Source organism: Schistocerca gregaria, chromosome 1 (genome assembly GCF_023897955.1).
Source record: "Schistocerca gregaria isolate iqSchGreg1 chromosome 1, iqSchGreg1.2, whole genome shotgun sequence".
In the NCBI taxonomy this organism is placed as follows: Eukaryota; Metazoa; Arthropoda; class Insecta; order Orthoptera; family Acrididae; genus Schistocerca; species Schistocerca gregaria.
Window position 1 is genome coordinate 840,690,576 of NC_064920.1, and position 18,035 is coordinate 840,708,610.

The 18,035-nt window shown below is 49.1% G+C and overlaps 8 non-coding genes across 8 annotated transcripts; all 8 read right to left on the reverse strand.

Annotated features, from left to right (window-relative positions):
- Positions 1-868: 868 nt before the first annotated feature.
- LOC126291742 (U1 spliceosomal RNA) lies at positions 869-1,031 on the reverse strand. The gene has a single exon (XR_007551858.1). It is a non-coding gene; the product is annotated as a U1 spliceosomal RNA (small nuclear RNA).
- A 2,142-nt stretch (positions 1,032-3,173) lies between these two features.
- Positions 3,174-3,336, reverse strand: LOC126291747 (U1 spliceosomal RNA). The gene has a single exon (XR_007551859.1). It is a non-coding gene; the product is annotated as a U1 spliceosomal RNA (small nuclear RNA).
- Positions 3,337-5,476: 2,140 nt separating this feature from the next.
- On the reverse strand, positions 5,477-5,639 carry LOC126291755 (U1 spliceosomal RNA). The gene has a single exon (XR_007551861.1). It is a non-coding gene; the product is annotated as a U1 spliceosomal RNA (small nuclear RNA).
- Positions 5,640-7,779: 2,140 nt separating this feature from the next.
- LOC126291763 (U1 spliceosomal RNA) lies at positions 7,780-7,942 on the reverse strand. The gene has a single exon (XR_007551866.1). It is a non-coding gene; the product is annotated as a U1 spliceosomal RNA (small nuclear RNA).
- A 2,140-nt stretch (positions 7,943-10,082) lies between these two features.
- Positions 10,083-10,245, reverse strand: LOC126291770 (U1 spliceosomal RNA). The gene has a single exon (XR_007551867.1). It is a non-coding gene; the product is annotated as a U1 spliceosomal RNA (small nuclear RNA).
- Positions 10,246-12,383: 2,138 nt separating this feature from the next.
- Positions 12,384-12,546, reverse strand: LOC126291774 (U1 spliceosomal RNA). Its single transcript, XR_007551868.1, has one exon. It is a non-coding gene; the product is annotated as a U1 spliceosomal RNA (small nuclear RNA).
- Positions 12,547-14,686: 2,140 nt separating this feature from the next.
- On the reverse strand, positions 14,687-14,849 carry LOC126291780 (U1 spliceosomal RNA). The gene has a single exon (XR_007551869.1). It is a non-coding gene; the product is annotated as a U1 spliceosomal RNA (small nuclear RNA).
- A 2,142-nt stretch (positions 14,850-16,991) lies between these two features.
- Positions 16,992-17,154, reverse strand: LOC126291832 (U1 spliceosomal RNA). The gene has a single exon (XR_007551892.1). It is a non-coding gene; the product is annotated as a U1 spliceosomal RNA (small nuclear RNA).
- Between the last annotated feature and the right edge of the window lie 881 nt (positions 17,155-18,035).

Genomic DNA, 18,035 nt, shown 5'->3' on the forward strand with positions numbered 1-18,035 from the left:
ACACTAGATCGCGGTGTTAGTCCTCCTCGTGCTTCAATTGCTCATTTCCAAGCGTTATTTTGGGTTGCCTGCAAAGTTGTCAGATGAAACACAACCACTGCGACGAAAGGCCATTACTTAGAGCAGGCGGGAAACTGTCATGGCCAGGAAGATATTCACTGTGTGTGGAAGTTAAGTGAGGATCCGAAGCTGACTTGCCGCACACGTTTGCAGCATTCACTCGCCAACGGCAACGGGGTAAGAAACGGTAAAATACGCCGGTTCTCGTCCGATCACCGAGGTTGGGTTAGGATGGGTGGCCGCCTGGGAGCACAGGGCGCTGTTGGCTAGAATCGATGTTTCTCGTTTTCGGTGCAGCTCGTCATGTTGCTTCCTTCGATTCACATCCCCACAAGCTCCTCAAGTGCCGCAAGTCTGCAAGTCTCTAGACGCTACGCTAGACGCTTGCTTCCGGCCCGTCATGTACCTTGCCACAGGCGCCAAAGCGTTCGGCTGGCCGACAGCCCCTGTACGCCGGCTCGCGCCACAGCAGCCACTGTGCTTGCAGGGAATGCCGCGCCCTCGAATAACGTTTGGCGCACAATCTGTTTATGGACAGAGAACGCTAAAAGGGGCCGTTCGACCGTTAATACGGAAATCGTAGCCAAGTTAGATCGCCTGAGCCATCTCGCGGCTGCCGCTGTTATTAGGAGCGCGCGTGCCACGCGGTTAACGAGGAGTGCGCTGGCTGTGGGTTTCGACGCCGTGTCCTAGTGCATTTTGTCGTTTCTAGTGGAGGCATCATCGCTTACAAGAAGCTGGTAAGTAACTCACCGACAGTGCTTATCATTTACGACGAGAAAAGGCTTTGATTGCATTACAGATTAACACCGGGACAGCGCGAACGCAGTCCCGACTACCAAAAATTATGCGCCCGAGTTACTCGCATTTGGAGTAATCGCGGGGGTCAGCTCGACCGAAGTGCAATGGACAAGCCTCACCCCGGAGGAACCGCCTTCATGATCACGGTATCCTCTACGCCAGGTAAGTATGCTTTTCCTCGGCCGCAGGCGAGTATTTGTAATGCCTCGCGCTATCGTAGTGGAACGAGAACTCTTGACGTTGTCGCATTCGGCGAAGAGCATGGTGCCGTGAATGCACTTGCTTCCTTAGAAACGCGCTGTTGGCCGTCGAGTTAGCACGCAGACAGGCACAATAACGGACCTCTGCAGAAAGAGATGCATTTTTCGTGCGAAAAGACATCGCGACGCGCGGCGCCGGCCGTTGCTGGGGTTAAGTTACTGCACCCTCCGGGAGATGGCGGGCCATGTCGGGGTTACCGCCTTCGAGCAACCCTCTCCGCCTGCGAGGCGCCCCTCTTTCTCGGCCGATGTCGAAACGGCAAATGAGATTTGCTGAATGACTGTTTCTTCCAGCCACAAAATCAATTATTGCTCTTACCTTTGCTCCCTCCGTGGGAGCCCTTAGTGCTAGGAAATACGGCAGCATTGTCAATCGCCCTTGTCTGTCGCTCAGCAACCGAAGGACCAAGCTCAGGCTTTCAGATGTTCTAAGGAAGCTGTATGCACTCGTGGGTGTTGTACACGAGGGACAAACATCACGCCAGCAGGCTCTTAAGGAAAGACAATAATCAGCAAAAAACTGCAGCTTACCCCATTGGACGGTGATGGAACAGAAGACTCTTGCAGGTAAGGTAACACTTCTTTTTTCTGTTCATCTCGAGCATGATCTGGAAAGCTCGAACAAAATTTGTGTTCACTTTAATTCAGAACGTGGAGATATTTCCTCACGCATGTGAGAGTATATGACAAAAATAATGCTTCATTATTTAAGCTAGATGGAAAAGGTTAGAGGAAGTGATTAATTCGTTTTAGGCTGCACCACTACTAGGTAGCACTGTGAAAACAATTGCCATTGCCATCTAATGGCAACACTGCTTGCTGCAGATTAATTTATTTTTTGCGGAATTTCATAAATGATTAATATCTTATGACTATGGTGTCGCTATGAGTATTTTTACATGTGCAAACATTTGAAACTACTGCAGGCCTTACATTCACCCCTCCCTCCCTGTCTCTTTGCTTGGACATGGAGTAAGTAGGGACAAATTAAATTGCTTGTTTATGAAGTAGTAACAGTTCTGAAGTGTAATGAAATGATATTAAACAAGAAAGTGTATTTCTTTTTTTTTTTTTTTTTGTGAATTCAGTGATTCAATAACGAATTTATTAATCCTACCTATCTCTGCAATTAGTGTCTGTGAGTATTTGATTGGAATTGTTGCAATCGAAACCGAGCTTAATAATTTCATGCGGCTGTTTTCAGTCCTCCTCGTGCTTCAATTGCTCATTTCCAAGCGTTATTTTGGGTTGCCTGCAAAGTTGTCAGATGAAACACAACCACTGCGACGAAAGGCCATTACTTAGAGCAGGCGGGAAACTGTCATGGCCAGGAAGATATTCACTGTGTGTGGAAGTTAAGTGAGGATCCGAAGCTGACTTGCCGCACACGTTGCAGCATTCACTCGCCAACGGCAACGGGGTAAGAAACGGGTAAAATACGCCGGTTCTCGTCCGATCACCGAGGTTGGGTTAGGATGGGTGGCCGCCTGGGAGCACAGGGCGCTGTTGGCTAGAATCGATGTTTCTCGTTTTCGGTGCAGCTCGTCATGTTGCTTCCTTCGATTCACATCCCCACAAGCTCCTCAAGTGCCGCAAGTCTGCAAGTCTCTAGACGCTACGCTAGACGCTTGCTTCCGGCCCGTCATGTACCTTGCCACAGGCGCCAAAGCGTTCGGCTGGCCGACAGCCCCTGTACGCCGGCTCGCGCCACAGCAGCCACTGTGCTTGCAGGGAATGCCGCGCCCTCGAATAACGTTTGGCGCACAATCTGTTTATGGACAGAGAACGCTAAAAGGGGCCGTTCGACCGTTAATACGGAAATCGTAGCCAAGTTAGATCGCCTGAGCCATCTCGCGGCTGCCGCTGTTATTAGGAGCGCGCGTGCCACGCGGTTAACGAGGAGTGCGCTGGCTGTGGGTTTCGACGCCGTGTCCTAGTGCATTTTGTCGTTTCTAGTGGAGGCATCATCGCTTACAAGAAGCTGGTAAGTAACTCACCGACAGTGCTTATCATTTACGACGAGAAAAGGCTTTGATTGCATTACAGATTAACACCGGGACAGCGCGAACGCAGTCCCGACTACCAAAAATTATGCGCCCGAGTTACTCGCATTTGGAGTAATCGCGGGGGTCAGCTCGACCGAAGTGCAATGGACAAGCCTCACCCCGGAGGAACCGCCTTCATGATCACGGTATCCTCTACGCCAGGTAAGTATGCTTTTCCTCGGCCGCAGGCGAGTATTTGTAATGCCTCGCGCTATCGTAGTGGAACGAGAACTCTTGACGTTGTCGCATTCGGCGAAGAGCATGGTGCCGTGAATGCACTTGCTTCCTTAGAAACGCGCTGTTGGCCGTCGAGTTAGCACGCAGACAGGCACAATAACGGACCTCTGCAGAAAGAGATGCATTTTTCGTGCGAAAGACATCGCGACGCGCGGCGCCGGCCGTTGCTGGGGTTAAGTTACTGCACCCTCCGGGAGATGGCGGGCCATGTCGGGGTTACCGCCTTCGAGCAACCCTCTCCGCCTGCGAGGCGCCCCTCTTTCTCGGCCGATGTCGAAACGGCAAATGAGATTTGCTGAATGACTGTTTCTTCCAGCCACAAAATCAATTATTGCTCTTACCTTTGCTCCCTCCGTGGGAGCCCTTAGTGCTAGGAAATACGGCAGCATTGTCAATCGCCCTTGTCTGTCGCTCAGCAACCGAAGGACCAAGCTCAGGCTTTCAGATGTTCTAAGGAAGCTGTATGCACTCGTGGGTGTTGTACACGAGGGACAAACATCACGCCAGCAGGCTCTTAAGGAAAGACAATAATCAGCAAAAAACTGCAGCTTACCCCATTGGACGGTGATGGAACAGAAGACTCTTGCAGGTAAGGTAACACTTCTTTTTTCTGTTCATCTCGAGCATGATCTGGAAAGCTCGAACAAAATTTGTGTTCACTTTAATTCAGAACGTGGAGATATTTCCTTCACGCATGTGAGAGTATATGACAAAAATAATGCTTCATTATTTAAGCTAGATGGAAAAGGTTAGAGGAAGTGATTAATTCGTTTTAGGCTGCACCACTACTAGGTAGCACTGTGAAAACAATGCCATTGCCATCTAATGGCAACACTGCTTGCTGCAGATTAATTTATTTTTTGCGGAATTTCATAAATGATTAATATCTTATGACTATGGTGTCGCTATGAGTATTTTTACATGTGCAAACATTTGAAACTACTGCAGGCCTTACATTCACCCCTCCCTCCCTGTCTCTTTGCTTGGACATGGAGTAAGTAGGGACAAATTAAATTGCTTGTTTATGAAGTAGTAACAGTTCTGAAGTGTAATGAAATGATATTAAACAAGAAAGTGTATTTCTTTTTTTTTTTTTTTTGTGAATTCAGTGATTCAATAACGAATTTATTAATCCTACCTATCTCTGCAATTAGTGTCTGTGAGTATTTGATTGGAATTGTTGCAATCGAAACCGAGCTTAATAATTTCATGCGGCTGTTTTCAGTCCTCCTCGTGCTTCAATTGCTCATTTCCAAGCGTTATTTTGGGTTGCCTGCAAAGTTGTCAGATGAAACACAACCACTGCGACGAAAGGCCATTACTTAGAGCAGGCGGGAAACTGTCATGGCCAGGAAGATATTCACTGTGTGTGGAAGTTAAGTGAGGATCCGAAGCTGACTTGCCGCACACGTTGCAGCATTCACTCGCCAACGGCAACGGGGTAAGAAACGGGTAAAATACGCCGGTTCTCGTCCGATCACCGAGGTTGGGTTAGGATGGGTGGCCGCCTGGGAGCACAGGGCGCTGTTGGCTAGAATCGATGTTTCTCGTTTTCGGTGCAGCTCGTCATGTTGCTTCCTTCGATTCACATCCCCACAAGCTCCTCAAGTGCCGCAAGTCTGCAAGTCTCTAGACGCTACGCTAGACGCTTGCTTCCGGCCCGTCATGTACCTTGCCACAGGCGCCAAAGCGTTCGGCTGGCCGACAGCCCCTGTACGCCGGCTCGCGCCACAGCAGCCACTGTGCTTGCAGGGAATGCCGCGCCCTCGAATAACGTTTGGCGCACAATCTGTTTATGGACAGAGAACGCTAAAAGGGGCCGTTCGACCGTTAATACGGAAATCGTAGCCAAGTTAGATCGCCTGAGCCATCTCGCGGCTGCCGCTGTTATTAGGAGCGCGCGTGCCACGCGGTTAACGAGGAGTGCGCTGGCTGTGGGTTTCGACGCCGTGTCCTAGTGCATTTTGTCGTTTCTAGTGGAGGCATCATCGCTTACAAGAAGCTGGTAAGTAACTCACCGACAGTGCTTATCATTTACGACGAGAAAAGGCTTTGATTGCATTACAGATTAACACCGGGACAGCGCGAACGCAGTCCCGACTACCAAAAATTATGCGCCCGAGTTACTCGCATTTGGAGTAATCGCGGGGGTCAGCTCGACCGAAGTGCAATGGACAAGCCTCACCCCGGAGGAACCGCCTTCATGATCACGGTATCCTCTACGCCAGGTAAGTATGCTTTTCCTCGGCCGCAGGCGAGTATTTGTAATGCCTCGCGCTATCGTAGTGGAACGAGAACTCTTGACGTTGTCGCATTCGGCGAAGAGCATGGTGCCGTGAATGCACTTGCTTCCTTAGAAACGCGCTGTTGGCCGTCGAGTTAGCACGCAGACAGGCACAATAACGGACCTCTGCAGAAAGAGATGCATTTTTCGTGCGAAAGACATCGCGACGCGCGGCGCCGGCCGTTGCTGGGGTTAAGTTACTGCACCCTCCGGGAGATGGCGGGCCATGTCGGGGTTACCGCCTTCGAGCAACCCTCTCCGCCTGCGAGGCGCCCCTCTTTCTCGGCCGATGTCGAAACGGCAAATGAGATTTGCTGAATGACTGTTTCTTCCAGCCACAAAATCAATTATTGCTCTTACCTTTGCTCCCTCCGTGGGAGCCCTTAGTGCTAGGAAATACGGCAGCATTGTCAATCGCCCTTGTCTGTCGCTCAGCAACCGAAGGACCAAGCTCAGGCTTTCAGATGTTCTAAGGAAGCTGTATGCACTCGTGGGTGTTGTACACGAGGGACAAACATCACGCCAGCAGGCTCTTAAGGAAAGACAATAATCAGCAAAAAACTGCAGCTTACCCCATTGGACGGTGATGGAACAGAAGACTCTTGCAGGTAAGGTAACACTTCTTTTTTCTGTTCATCTCGAGCATGATCTGGAAAGCTCGAACAAAATTTGTGTTCACTTTAATTCAGAACGTGGAGATATTTCCTTCACGCATGTGAGAGTATATGACAAAAATAATGCTTCATTATTTAAGCTAGATGGAAAAGGTTAGAGGAAGTGATTAATTCGTTTTAGGCTGCACCACTACTAGGTAGCACTGTGAAAACAATGCCATTGCCATCTAATGGCAACACTGCTTGCTGCAGATTAATTTATTTTTTGCGGAATTTCATAAATGATTAATATCTTATGACTATGGTGTCGCTATGAGTATTTTTACATGTGCAAACATTTGAAACTACTGCAGGCCTTACATTCACCCCTCCCTCCCTGTCTCTTTGCTTGGACATGGAGTAAGTAGGGACAAATTAAATTGCTTGTTTATGAAGTAGTAACAGTTCTGAAGTGTAATGAAATGATATTAAACAAGAAAGTGTATTTCTTTTTTTTTTTTTTTTGTGAATTCAGTGATTCAATAACGAATTTATTAATCCTACCTATCTCTGCAATTAGTGTCTGTGAGTATTTGATTGGAATTGTTGCAATCGAAACCGAGCTTAATAATTTCATGCGGCTGTTTTCAGTCCTCCTCGTGCTTCAATTGCTCATTTCCAAGCGTTATTTTGGGTTGCCTGCAAAGTTGTCAGATGAAACACAACCACTGCGACGAAAGGCCATTACTTAGAGCAGGCGGGAAACTGTCATGGCCAGGAAGATATTCACTGTGTGTGGAAGTTAAGTGAGGATCCGAAGCTGACTTGCCGCACACGTTGCAGCATTCACTCGCCAACGGCAACGGGGTAAGAAACGGGTAAAATACGCCGGTTCTCGTCCGATCACCGAGGTTGGGTTAGGATGGGTGGCCGCCTGGGAGCACAGGGCGCTGTTGGCTAGAATCGATGTTTCTCGTTTTCGGTGCAGCTCGTCATGTTGCTTCCTTCGATTCACATCCCCACAAGCTCCTCAAGTGCCGCAAGTCTGCAAGTCTCTAGACGCTACGCTAGACGCTTGCTTCCGGCCCGTCATGTACCTTGCCACAGGCGCCAAAGCGTTCGGCTGGCCGACAGCCCCTGTACGCCGGCTCGCGCCACAGCAGCCACTGTGCTTGCAGGGAATGCCGCGCCCTCGAATAACGTTTGGCGCACAATCTGTTTATGGACAGAGAACGCTAAAAGGGGCCGTTCGACCGTTAATACGGAAATCGTAGCCAAGTTAGATCGCCTGAGCCATCTCGCGGCTGCCGCTGTTATTAGGAGCGCGCGTGCCACGCGGTTAACGAGGAGTGCGCTGGCTGTGGGTTTCGACGCCGTGTCCTAGTGCATTTTGTCGTTTCTAGTGGAGGCATCATCGCTTACAAGAAGCTGGTAAGTAACTCACCGACAGTGCTTATCATTTACGACGAGAAAAGGCTTTGATTGCATTACAGATTAACACCGGGACAGCGCGAACGCAGTCCCGACTACCAAAAATTATGCGCCCGAGTTACTCGCATTTGGAGTAATCGCGGGGGTCAGCTCGACCGAAGTGCAATGGACAAGCCTCACCCCGGAGGAACCGCCTTCATGATCACGGTATCCTCTACGCCAGGTAAGTATGCTTTTCCTCGGCCGCAGGCGAGTATTTGTAATGCCTCGCGCTATCGTAGTGGAACGAGAACTCTTGACGTTGTCGCATTCGGCGAAGAGCATGGTGCCGTGAATGCACTTGCTTCCTTAGAAACGCGCTGTTGGCCGTCGAGTTAGCACGCAGACAGGCACAATAACGGACCTCTGCAGAAAGAGATGCATTTTTCGTGCGAAAGACATCGCGACGCGCGGCGCCGGCCGTTGCTGGGGTTAAGTTACTGCACCCTCCGGGAGATGGCGGGCCATGTCGGGGTTACCGCCTTCGAGCAACCCTCTCCGCCTGCGAGGCGCCCCTCTTTCTCGGCCGATGTCGAAACGGCAAATGAGATTTGCTGAATGACTGTTTCTTCCAGCCACAAAATCAATTATTGCTCTTACCTTTGCTCCCTCCGTGGGAGCCCTTAGTGCTAGGAAATACGGCAGCATTGTCAATCGCCCTTGTCTGTCGCTCAGCAACCGAAGGACCAAGCTCAGGCTTTCAGATGTTCTAAGGAAGCTGTATGCACTCGTGGGTGTTGTACACGAGGGACAAACATCACGCCAGCAGGCTCTTAAGGAAAGACAATAATCAGCAAAAAACTGCAGCTTACCCCATTGGACGGTGATGGAACAGAAGACTCTTGCAGGTAAGGTAACACTTCTTTTTTCTGTTCATCTCGAGCATGATCTGGAAAGCTCGAACAAAATTTGTGTTCACTTTAATTCAGAACGTGGAGATATTTCCTTCACGCATGTGAGAGTATATGACAAAAATAATGCTTCATTATTTAAGCTAGATGGAAAAGGTTAGAGGAAGTGATTAATTCGTTTTAGGCTGCACCACTACTAGGTAGCACTGTGAAAACAATGCCATTGCCATCTAATGGCAACACTGCTTGCTGCAGATTAATTTATTTTTTGCGGAATTTCATAAATGATTAATATCTTATGACTATGGTGTCGCTATGAGTATTTTTACATGTGCAAACATTTGAAACTACTGCAGGCCTTACATTCACCCCTCCCTCCCTGTCTCTTTGCTTGGACATGGAGTAAGTAGGGACAAATTAAATTGCTTGTTTATGAAGTAGTAACAGTTCTGAAGTGTAATGAAATGATATTAAACAAGAAAGTGTATTTCTTTTTTTTTTTTTTTTGTGAATTCAGTGATTCAATAACGAATTTATTAATCCTACCTATCTCTGCAATTAGTGTCTGTGAGTATTTGATTGGAATTGTTGCAATCGAAACCGAGCTTAATAATTTCATGCGGCTGTTTTCAGTCCTCCTCGTGCTTCAATTGCTCATTTCCAAGCGTTATTTTGGGTTGCCTGCAAAGTTGTCAGATGAAACACAACCACTGCGACGAAAGGCCATTACTTAGAGCAGGCGGGAAACTGTCATGGCCAGGAAGATATTCACTGTGTGTGGAAGTTAAGTGAGGATCCGAAGCTGACTTGCCGCACACGTTGCAGCATTCACTCGCCAACGGCAACGGGGTAAGAAACGGGTAAAATACGCCGGTTCTCGTCCGATCACCGAGGTTGGGTTAGGATGGGTGGCCGCCTGGGAGCACAGGGCGCTGTTGGCTAGAATCGATGTTTCTCGTTTTCGGTGCAGCTCGTCATGTTGCTTCCTTCGATTCACATCCCCACAAGCTCCTCAAGTGCCGCAAGTCTGCAAGTCTCTAGACGCTACGCTAGACGCTTGCTTCCGGCCCGTCATGTACCTTGCCACAGGCGCCAAAGCGTTCGGCTGGCCGACAGCCCCTGTACGCCGGCTCGCGCCACAGCAGCCACTGTGCTTGCAGGGAATGCCGCGCCCTCGAATAACGTTTGGCGCACAATCTGTTTATGGACAGAGAACGCTAAAAGGGGCCGTTCGACCGTTAATACGGAAATCGTAGCCAAGTTAGATCGCCTGAGCCATCTCGCGGCTGCCGCTGTTATTAGGAGCGCGCGTGCCACGCGGTTAACGAGGAGTGCGCTGGCTGTGGGTTTCGACGCCGTGTCCTAGTGCATTTTGTCGTTTCTAGTGGAGGCATCATCGCTTACAAGAAGCTGGTAAGTAACTCACCGACAGTGCTTATCATTTACGACGAGAAAAGGCTTTGATTGCATTACAGATTAACACCGGGACAGCGCGAACGCAGTCCCGACTACCAAAAATTATGCGCCCGAGTTACTCGCATTTGGAGTAATCGCGGGGGTCAGCTCGACCGAAGTGCAATGGACAAGCCTCACCCCGGAGGAACCGCCTTCATGATCACGGTATCCTCTACGCCAGGTAAGTATGCTTTTCCTCGGCCGCAGGCGAGTATTTGTAATGCCTCGCGCTATCGTAGTGGAACGAGAACTCTTGACGTTGTCGCATTCGGCGAAGAGCATGGTGCCGTGAATGCACTTGCTTCCTTAGAAACGCGCTGTTGGCCGTCGAGTTAGCACGCAGACAGGCACAATAACGGACCTCTGCAGAAAGAGATGCATTTTTCGTGCGAAAGACATCGCGACGCGCGGCGCCGGCCGTTGCTGGGGTTAAGTTACTGCACCCTCCGGGAGATGGCGGGCCATGTCGGGGTTACCGCCTTCGAGCAACCCTCTCCGCCTGCGAGGCGCCCCTCTTTCTCGGCCGATGTCGAAACGGCAAATGAGATTTGCTGAATGACTGTTTCTTCCAGCCACAAAATCAATTATTGCTCTTACCTTTGCTCCCTCCGTGGGAGCCCTTAGTGCTAGGAAATACGGCAGCATTGTCAATCGCCCTTGTCTGTCGCTCAGCAACCGAAGGACCAAGCTCAGGCTTTCAGATGTTCTAAGGAAGCTGTATGCACTCGTGGGTGTTGTACACGAGGGACAAACATCACGCCAGCAGGCTCTTAAGGAAAGACAATAATCAGCAAAAAACTGCAGCTTACCCCATTGGACGGTGATGGAACAGAAGACTCTTGCAGGTAAGGTAACACTTCTTTTTTCTGTTCATCTCGAGCATGATCTGGAAAGCTCGAACAAAATTTGTGTTCACTTTAATTCAGAACGTGGAGATATTTCCTTCACGCATGTGAGAGTATATGACAAAAATAATGCTTCATTATTTAAGCTAGATGGAAAAGGTTAGAGGAAGTGATTAATTCGTTTTAGGCTGCACCACTACTAGGTAGCACTGTGAAAACAATGCCATTGCCATCTAATGGCAACACTGCTTGCTGCAGATTAATTTATTTTTTGCGGAATTTCATAAATGATTAATATCTTATGACTATGGTGTCGCTATGAGTATTTTTACATGTGCAAACATTTGAAACTACTGCAGGCCTTACATTCACCCCTCCCTCCCTGTCTCTTTGCTTGGACATGGAGTAAGTAGGGACAAATTAAATTGCTTGTTTATGAAGTAGTAACAGTTCTGAAGTGTAATGAAATGATATTAAACAAGAAAGTGTATTTCTTTTTTTTTTTTTTGTGAATTCAGTGATTCAATAACGAATTTATTAATCCTACCTATCTCTGCAATTAGTGTCTGTGAGTATTTGATTGGAATTGTTGCAATCGAAACCGAGCTTAATAATTTCATGCGGCTGTTTTCAGTCCTCCTCGTGCTTCAATTGCTCATTTCCAAGCGTTATTTTGGGTTGCCTGCAAAGTTGTCAGATGAAACACAACCACTGCGACGAAAGGCCATTACTTAGAGCAGGCGGGAAACTGTCATGGCCAGGAAGATATTCACTGTGTGTGGAAGTTAAGTGAGGATCCGAAGCTGACTTGCCGCACACGTTGCAGCATTCACTCGCCAACGGCAACGGGGTAAGAAACGGGTAAAATACGCCGGTTCTCGTCCGATCACCGAGGTTGGGTTAGGATGGGTGGCCGCCTGGGAGCACAGGGCGCTGTTGGCTAGAATCGATGTTTCTCGTTTTCGGTGCAGCTCGTCATGTTGCTTCCTTCGATTCACATCCCCACAAGCTCCTCAAGTGCCGCAAGTCTGCAAGTCTCTAGACGCTACGCTAGACGCTTGCTTCCGGCCCGTCATGTACCTTGCCACAGGCGCCAAAGCGTTCGGCTGGCCGACAGCCCCTGTACGCCGGCTCGCGCCACAGCAGCCACTGTGCTTGCAGGGAATGCCGCGCCCTCGAATAACGTTTGGCGCACAATCTGTTTATGGACAGAGAACGCTAAAAGGGGCCGTTCGACCGTTAATACGGAAATCGTAGCCAAGTTAGATCGCCTGAGCCATCTCGCGGCTGCCGCTGTTATTAGGAGCGCGCGTGCCACGCGGTTAACGAGGAGTGCGCTGGCTGTGGGTTTCGACGCCGTGTCCTAGTGCATTTTGTCGTTTCTAGTGGAGGCATCATCGCTTACAAGAAGCTGGTAAGTAACTCACCGACAGTGCTTATCATTTACGACGAGAAAAGGCTTTGATTGCATTACAGATTAACACCGGGACAGCGCGAACGCAGTCCCGACTACCAAAAATTATGCGCCCGAGTTACTCGCATTTGGAGTAATCGCGGGGGTCAGCTCGACCGAAGTGCAATGGACAAGCCTCACCCCGGAGGAACCGCCTTCATGATCACGGTATCCTCTACGCCAGGTAAGTATGCTTTTCCTCGGCCGCAGGCGAGTATTTGTAATGCCTCGCGCTATCGTAGTGGAACGAGAACTCTTGACGTTGTCGCATTCGGCGAAGAGCATGGTGCCGTGAATGCACTTGCTTCCTTAGAAACGCGCTGTTGGCCGTCGAGTTAGCACGCAGACAGGCACAATAACGGACCTCTGCAGAAAGAGATGCATTTTTCGTGCGAAAGACATCGCGACGCGCGGCGCCGGCCGTTGCTGGGGTTAAGTTACTGCACCCTCCGGGAGATGGCGGGCCATGTCGGGGTTACCGCCTTCGAGCAACCCTCTCCGCCTGCGAGGCGCCCCTCTTTCTCGGCCGATGTCGAAACGGCAAATGAGATTTGCTGAATGACTGTTTCTTCCAGCCACAAAATCAATTATTGCTCTTACCTTTGCTCCCTCCGTGGGAGCCCTTAGTGCTAGGAAATACGGCAGCATTGTCAATCGCCCTTGTCTGTCGCTCAGCAACCGAAGGACCAAGCTCAGGCTTTCAGATGTTCTAAGGAAGCTGTATGCACTCGTGGGTGTTGTACACGAGGGACAAACATCACGCCAGCAGGCTCTTAAGGAAAGACAATAATCAGCAAAAAACTGCAGCTTACCCCATTGGACGGTGATGGAACAGAAGACTCTTGCAGGTAAGGTAACACTTCTTTTTTCTGTTCATCTCGAGCATGATCTGGAAAGCTCGAACAAAATTTGTGTTCACTTTAATTCAGAACGTGGAGATATTTCCTTCACGCATGTGAGAGTATATGACAAAAATAATGCTTCATTATTTAAGCTAGATGGAAAAGGTTAGAGGAAGTGATTAATTCGTTTTAGGCTGCACCACTACTAGGTAGCACTGTGAAAACAATGCCATTGCCATCTAATGGCAACACTGCTTGCTGCAGATTAATTTATTTTTTGCGGAATTTCATAAATGATTAATATCTTATGACTATGGTGTCGCTATGAGTATTTTTACATGTGCAAACATTTGAAACTACTGCAGGCCTTACATTCACCCCTCCCTCCCTGTCTCTTTGCTTGGACATGGAGTAAGTAGGGACAAATTAAATTGCTTGTTTATGAAGTAGTAACAGTTCTGAAGTGTAATGAAATGATATTAAACAAGAAAGTGTATTTCTTTTTTTTTTTTTTTTGTGAATTCAGTGATTCAATAACGAATTTATTAATCCTACCTATCTCTGCAATTAGTGTCTGTGAGTATTTGATTGGAATTGTTGCAATCGAAACCGAGCTTAATAATTTCATGCGGCTGTTTTCAGTCCTCCTCGTGCTTCAATTGCTCATTTCCAAGCGTTATTTTGGGTTGCCTGCAAAGTTGTCAGATGAAACACAACCACTGCGACGAAAGGCCATTACTTAGAGCAGGCGGGAAACTGTCATGGCCAGGAAGATATTCACTGTGTGTGGAAGTTAAGTGAGGATCCGAAGCTGACTTGCCGCACACGTTGCAGCATTCACTCGCCAACGGCAACGGGGTAAGAAACGGGTAAAATACGCCGGTTCTCGTCCGATCACCGAGGTTGGGTTAGGATGGGTGGCCGCCTGGGAGCACAGGGCGCTGTTGGCTAGAATCGATGTTTCTCGTTTTCGGTGCAGCTCGTCATGTTGCTTCCTTCGATTCACATCCCCACAAGCTCCTCAAGTGCCGCAAGTCTGCAAGTCTCTAGACGCTACGCTAGACGCTTGCTTCCGGCCCGTCATGTACCTTGCCACAGGCGCCAAAGCGTTCGGCTGGCCGACAGCCCCTGTACGCCGGCTCGCGCCACAGCAGCCACTGTGCTTGCAGGGAATGCCGCGCCCTCGAATAACGTTTGGCGCACAATCTGTTTATGGACAGAGAACGCTAAAAGGGGCCGTTCGACCGTTAATACGGAAATCGTAGCCAAGTTAGATCGCCTGAGCCATCTCGCGGCTGCCGCTGTTATTAGGAGCGCGCGTGCCACGCGGTTAACGAGGAGTGCGCTGGCTGTGGGTTTCGACGCCGTGTCCTAGTGCATTTTGTCGTTTCTAGTGGAGGCATCATCGCTTACAAGAAGCTGGTAAGTAACTCACCGACAGTGCTTATCATTTACGACGAGAAAAGGCTTTGATTGCATTACAGATTAACACCGGGACAGCGCGAACGCAGTCCCGACTACCAAAAATTATGCGCCCGAGTTACTCGCATTTGGAGTAATCGCGGGGGTCAGCTCGACCGAAGTGCAATGGACAAGCCTCACCCCGGAGGAACCGCCTTCATGATCACGGTATCCTCTACGCCAGGTAAGTATGCTTTTCCTCGGCCGCAGGCGAGTATTTGTAATGCCTCGCGCTATCGTAGTGGAACGAGAACTCTTGACGTTGTCGCATTCGGCGAAGAGCATGGTGCCGTGAATGCACTTGCTTCCTTAGAAACGCGCTGTTGGCCGTCGAGTTAGCACGCAGACAGGCACAATAACGGACCTCTGCAGAAAGAGATGCATTTTTCGTGCGAAAGACATCGCGACGCGCGGCGCCGGCCGTTGCTGGGGTTAAGTTACTGCACCCTCCGGGAGATGGCGGGCCATGTCGGGGTTACCGCCTTCGAGCAACCCTCTCCGCCTGCGAGGCGCCCCTCTTTCTCGGCCGATGTCGAAACGGCAAATGAGATTTGCTGAATGACTGTTTCTTCCAGCCACAAAATCAATTATTGCTCTTACCTTTGCTCCCTCCGTGGGAGCCCTTAGTGCTAGGAAATACGGCAGCATTGTCAATCGCCCTTGTCTGTCGCTCAGCAACCGAAGGACCAAGCTCAGGCTTTCAGATGTTCTAAGGAAGCTGTATGCACTCGTGGGTGTTGTACACGAGGGACAAACATCACGCCAGCAGGCTCTTAAGGAAAGACAATAATCAGCAAAAAACTGCAGCTTACCCCATTGGACGGTGATGGAACAGAAGACTCTTGCAGGTAAGGTAACACTTCTTTTTTCTGTTCATCTCGAGCATGATCTGGAAAGCTCGAACAAAATTTGTGTTCACTTTAATTCAGAACGTGGAGATATTTCCTTCACGCATGTGAGAGTATATGACAAAAATAATGCTTCATTATTTAAGCTAGATGGAAAAGGTTAGAGGAAGTGATTAATTCGTTTTAGGCTGCACCACTACTAGGTAGCACTGTGAAAACAATGCCATTGCCATCTAATGGCAACACTGCTTGCTGCAGATTAATTTATTTTTTGCGGAATTTCATAAATGATTAATATCTTATGACTATGGTGTCGCTATGAGTATTTTTACATGTGCAAACATTTGAAACTACTGCAGGCCTTACATTCACCCCTCCCTCCCTGTCTCTTTGCTTGGACATGGAGTAAGTAGGGACAAATTAAATTGCTTGTTTATGAAGTAGTAACAGTTCTGAAGTGTAATGAAATGATATTAAACAAGAAAGTGTATTTCTTTTTTTTTTTTTTTTTGTGAATTCAGTGATTCAATAACGAATTTATTAATCCTACCTATCTCTGCAATTAGTGTCTGTGAGTATTTGATTGGAATTGTTGCAATCGAAACCGAGCTTAATAATTTCATGCGGCTGTTTTCAGTCCTCCTCGTGCTTCAATTGCTCATTTCCAAGCGTTATTTTGGGTTGCCTGCAAAGTTGTCAGATGAAACACAACCACTGCGACGAAAGGCCATTACTTAGAGCAGGCGGGAAACTGTCATGGCCAGGAAGATATTCACTGTGTGTGGAAGTTAAGTGAGGATCCGAAGCTGACTTGCCGCACACGTTGCAGCATTCACTCGCCAACGGCAACGGGGTAAGAAACGGGTAAAATACGCCGGTTCTCGTCCGATCACCGAGGTTGGGTTAGGATGGGTGGCCGCCTGGGAGCACAGGGCGCTGTTGGCTAGAATCGATGTTTCTCGTTTTCGGTGCAGCTCGTCATGTTGCTTCCTTCGATTCACATCCCCACAAGCTCCTCAAGTGCCGCAAGTCTGCAAGTCTCTAGACGCTACGCTAGACGCTTGCTTCCGGCCCGTCATGTACCTTGCCACAGGCGCCAAAGCGTTCGGCTGGCCGACAGCCCCTGTACGCCGGCTCGCGCCACAGCAGCCACTGTGCTTGCAGGGAATGCCGCGCCCTCGAATAACGTTTGGCGCACAATCTGTTTATGGACAGAGAACGCTAAAAGGGGCCGTTCGACCGTTAATACGGAAATCGTAGCCAAGTTAGATCGCCTGAGCCATCTCGCGGCTGCCGCTGTTATTAGGAGCGCGCGTGCCACGCGGTTAACGAGGAGTGCGCTGGCTGTGGGTTTCGACGCCGTGTCCTAGTGCATTTTGTCGTTTCTAGTGGAGGCATCATCGCTTACAAGAAGCTGGTAAGTAACTCACCGACAGTGCTTATCATTTACGACGAGAAAAGGCTTTGATTGCATTACAGATTAACACCGGGACAGCGCGAACGCGAGTCCCGACTACCAAAAATTATGCGCCCGAGTTACTCGCATTTGGAGTAATCGCGGGGGTCAGCTCGACCGAAGTGCAATGGACAAGCCTCACCCCGGAGGAACCGCCTTCATGATCACGGTATCCTCTACGCCAGGTAAGTATGCTTTTCCTCGGCCGCAGGCGAGTATTTGTAATGCCTCGCGCTATCGTAGTGGAACGAGAACTCTTGACGTTGTCGCATTCGGCGAAGAGCATGGTGCCGTGAATGCACTTGCTTCCTTAGAAACGCGCTGTTGGCCGTCGAGTTAGCACGCAGACAGGCACAATAACGGACCTCTGCAGAAAGAGATGCATTTTTCGTGCGAAAGACATCGCGACGCGCGGCGCCGGCCGTTGCTGGGGTTAAGTTACTGCACCCTCCGGGAGATGGCGGGCCATGTCGGGGTTACCGCCTTCGAGCAACCCTCTCCGCCTGCGAGGCGCCCCTCTTTCTCGGCCGATGTCGAAACGGCAAATGAGATTTGCTGAATGACTGTTTCTTCCAGCCACAAAATCAATTATTGCTCTTACCTTTGCTCCCTCCGTGGGAGCCCTTAGTGCTAGGAAATACGGCAGCATTGTCAATCGCCCTTGTCTGTCGCTCAGCAACCGAAGGACCAAGCTCAGGCTTTCAGATGTTCTAAGGAAGCTGTATGCACTCGTGGGTGTTGTACACGAGGGACAAACATCACGCCAGCAGGCTCTTAAGGAAAGACAATAATCAGCAAAAAACTGCAGCTTACCCCATTGGACGGTGATGGAACAGAAGACTCTTGCAGGTAAGGTAACACTTCTTTTTTCTGTTCATCTCGAGCATGATCTGGAAAGCTCGAACAAAATTTGTGTTCACTTTAATTCAGAACGTGGAGATATTTCCTTCACGCATGTGAGAGTATATGACAAAAATAATGCTTCATTATTTAAGCTAGATGGAAAAGGTTAGAGGAAGTGATTAATTCGTTTTAGGCTGCACCACTACTAGGTAGCACTGTGAAAACAATGCC